Source organism: Arachis ipaensis, chromosome B08, assembly GCF_000816755.2.
Source record: "Arachis ipaensis cultivar K30076 chromosome B08, Araip1.1, whole genome shotgun sequence".
Taxonomy (NCBI): Eukaryota; Viridiplantae; Streptophyta; class Magnoliopsida; order Fabales; family Fabaceae; genus Arachis; species Arachis ipaensis.
The window spans coordinates 128,777,560-128,782,186 of NC_029792.2; positions in this window are offsets into that span (position 1 = coordinate 128,777,560).

The window sequence follows — 4,627 nt, forward strand, 5'->3', positions numbered from 1 at the left end:
ATCAAGCTTAACTAAAATGAATTCAGCAACATACTTTCGATTAATACTCTCATTCTTTCTCTGCCATGTCAAACCCCTAAAATATATCTATCTTAATTTTTTTCAGTACCAATTTGAAGGAGAAAAAGCAAATTGAAGAGTTATTGCTAGAATGGAGTGATCCAATTTTAGAAGATTCCCAACACAACGTATTTGAACATCTGAAATTCTCAACAAATTTAAAGAAACTGACTGTTAATTGCTATGGCGAAACTAGTTTTTCAAATTAGTTGAGTGATTCCTCATTTGGCAACATAGTGAGTTTGAAGATTGAAGATTGTCATCATTATTTTTCATTGCCACCCCTTAGATGATTACATAATTTAAGTGGTTGTTTGTGTGCCATTATTTTGATAAAGATTTTTTTTTCAATGAAAAATATCTTTTTTTATTTTTTAGCGTGTTTGGCAAATTTTGAGTAGTAAAAGTAAAAGCATTAGAAAAATAAAAAAAAATCTTTTTTGAGAAGCTGTAATTTACATATTTTTTTTAAAAGATTTTTTTCCTTAAAAATAGATGTTTTTCATGTAATAAATAAACAAAAAAGTATTTTTATATTGTTATATCCAAACATAATTGATAGATAAAAAAATTTTTTTGCATGAGATACCTAAATATAAAATTACTTTTACTTTTCCATAAGATCTGTTAAAAAAAATAACTCGAAAAAAATATTTTTTTAGAAACTCATCCAACAAACCCTAAAAGAACTATTCATTTTGAGTGTGACATCAGTAAAAACTATTGGGTCTGAATTTTACACAAGTAATTTTCCTTCACTCCAACCGTTTTTCTTCTTGGAGACTTTGAGATTTGAGTCAATGGCAAAGTGGGAGGAATGGAACATCATAGATGATATAATTACTGAGTTTTTCAGTCTATCAAAGCTATCTTTGAGTGATTGTCCGAAACTCAAAGGAAATCTATCTAGCAATCTTCCTTGCTTGATTGAATTTCTTGTATACAATTGTTGCCTACTTGAATCACAGTTTTCAGGAAAAATGGACAACAGAAACTAACATAATGAGAGACAAAGATTTTGAGGATTAAGAGAGTGAGAATAGTGAGAGTTTTTTCATATTTTTGCAAAATAGGATTTTCAATGGAGAAGATCACACCAAATGATGAAAAAAAATGGAAAAGTATATGAAATCAAGAAGTGATCAGCTAAAAAGTAAATAACTTAACTAATTTATAATTATATTTAATTAATTTTATTTGTTTTTAATTTATAATATTTAATATTAATTGCTTCTCACCCCAAATTAAAATTCTGAATAATACGTTGGAGAAATAGGGGTGGGGATCACGAAACTTCCAACAATCCCGATTCTTAGTATATAAAAAAATTTATAAAATATATGTACATAACAACAATAAAACAAACACATAATTCACACATAAATTCATATCAAATAATTCTACTATACTTAAAATAAAACACACAACATAATCCATAAATCAATAAGACACCCAGAAAAAATTCATAAATCAACACACATAAATCAATTATCAACTTCCAAATCAATAAAATTTAAATCTGATTCGGAAGTTGAAACACCGCCTTGCCTGCCACCTTAAAAAATCATATCTTCATCTTCACCTTCACATTCACCTACAATTAGAAGAATACCCAAATTTAGAATAAGAAACAAATATTTAAATATTATATAAATATTAAATTAATAACTAACAATCTAATTACTATCAACAAAGCATTTATTCCAATTGCGAGTACAAATCATAACCTCAATATTTTCTGACAACATACGACTTCTATATTTATTAATGACATGAGCTCCAATACTAAAGGCAGATTCCGAAGCAACTGCAGTAATTGGAATACTCAATAAGTCACGTGCCATGATTGATAACTTCGGATAACAACTTTTATATAATTTTTACTATTCTAAAATATCTAAATCTTCAAAACAATAATTGACAAAAGTGGCTCTTTCAAACATGTATCAAGTGAATTTTTTCCACAAAAGACCTCAGCTTGATGGTTACGTTTCATCAATTTCTAGCAAAATAGAAATAAATTATCTTGTTAGTACTTAGGATAGAACAATGACAATTAATAATATAAGAGAATCAAAATATGTTAAACATTACTTATACCAACAATTACAAGTCGCTTATTGCTTGCACTTTCAGGAGTATGGGTGATGAATAAAGATTGAATACTAGGTCTTTAATTTGTGCTTCAACAGTTGAAGAAGAATTTTTGTCATATTTTTCAAAGAGCTTGTATAATTTATTTTTCACATGTTCCACCTTTTCTTTTGCAATCTAGCATTAATCTCTTCATACATAAGTTCTAAAGTAGAAATCTTAAGTCTAGAATCAAGAATAACACCAAATGCAAGAATGACATTATAATTTTTTCAATACTTCTTAAATTTGTTTATCATTTTTTCTCCTATGTTTCTTAAAAGTTCATCTTCACTTTTCAAACTTTCCATCAAAACACGTTGAATATGATAGACTTATAGAAAATATAAATTTAAAATAGGGTAAGATGTGCCAGAAATCAAATTAGTAGTTTCATAAAAGGGGTATAATAATTCACATATCCTTTCAGCTCTCCCCCATTCATCAACCGAAGGACAATGCTTATAAGTATGATCGGTTGACTTTAAATACTCAAAGTCCTTCCGATGCTTGATAGCACTTTCGAGCATAATGTACGTAGAATTTCATCGAATAGTAACATCTAGATGCAACCCACTAGTAAATTGCAAACCTTAAATAGCTGAAACACATCCTTTAAATCTTATCATTCTATTTTTCGATCTCCTTACATATTTTACACTTTTCATAATCTTATCCAATGCATCATGAGCAATTTTTAATTCATTATGCACAATAAGATTCAACATATGCGCATAACAACGAATATGAAAAAGCTCCCCATCTCACAACAACTAATCATACATATTTAATGTACTTTTCAAATGATAACTTAATTACAAAATGATCTTATAATGATTAATTAAGATATTAACTTTAATTAAATTGAAGTAATTCAAGTTATAAGTATAATTAGTTATCAGATTAAAATAACATCTAATTAAAAACTGACACATCATAAAAAATAAATTATATATTATTTTAAAGAGGGTAGGATAGAATTTATTTTTAGATAAATATTTTAGAATAAAGTGATATATGTAAAATTCAATGTATAATGTTGAATTATCTTTCTTAATTAAATTGACGCATAAAATGTTTAGAATCAAGAAACTATTAAATTTTCGTACACTATTTATAAGTATAAAATATATTTTAAATATGCATTCAATTTTATACGATTATATTGAAAAAATAACTAATTTTCTCGCTCAACTTACATTTTTTTTTTCATTTTAAAGGCTTTTTTGGGTGTCTACATTGTAAAGCCTTTGTGAAAATTAAAAAACGAAATTCTTTTTTTAGTACATTTACTAAATCCAAAAAAATCTTTCTATATACATGTAATCTTTTAACACATGATCTTTTATAAGAGGACATTTTGTTTGTTGTAAAATGCAAAGTAATAAGAAATATATAATATAGATCATTCAAAAGAGCTCGATTTAAATAGGGAGAGAAATTAGTAATTTTCAATCATCTCTTTCAATAATGTCATTAAAGATAACTACAAATCGCAAGAGTTTATACAAACAACACTTATATTAAAGAACCACACAATATGACACACCAATCTCATACAAAAAAAAATTAGGTTGTCAAACGAGTTAGTCCGATCTATATAGATTTGACCCATTAAATATGTGAGTTAAATGGGTTAGACCGTTTAAATCCGCTTTATTCGCGAGCCATAATTTTTCAATTCGGATGGGTTAGATGGGTCAGTCTGTTTATCTTTTTATTTTATTTTTAAAAAAATGTTTTTTTAAGTTAATAGATCGGATTTTCGGGTTGGATCGAAAAACATATCGACTGAAAGTACTACTTTTTAAAAAAATGTAAAAAAAATTAAACAGACCACCCGTTTAACCAGTTATTTTTTTTTTCGAGTTAATCGGGCTCAGTCCATTTAACCCGAAATTTAAACGGGTTTAATTTTCGAGGCAAAATCCGTCCATTTAAATAGATAAACGGACTGACCCAATAGATTTGACCTATTTTGACGGCCCTATATAAAAATAACTACCATTCATAATACCCCTCAATAGGATTTTTTTTTTTTTTTTTACATTATTATTGCATAATAATTAAGTTCAAATTCAAATTTTTGTCTCAGCTTTTTAAATATACTGAAAGAACTGAAATTTTAATTCTTAACTACCAAACACAATATTGAGTCGTAACCTCCCAATTTCAATCTCGGTCTCTAAGAACAAATATTATCTTATAGATATTGAAGAAAAACCAAATCATTTGGGTGAATGAGTAAACAATTTTCGATCTTGGGCACTGCTAAGTAATGGGTTGATGATCCGGTTCTTGATATTCTTAACATTAAGATTCTTCATGTTGCCAAATTTGATCTTGCCAAGTCTTTTCTTCTTCGAAGTCGCCATTGTTAATGGTTCCATTTCAACAAGAAGCTGAAACATTAAATAATAAGGAGATATCGTGA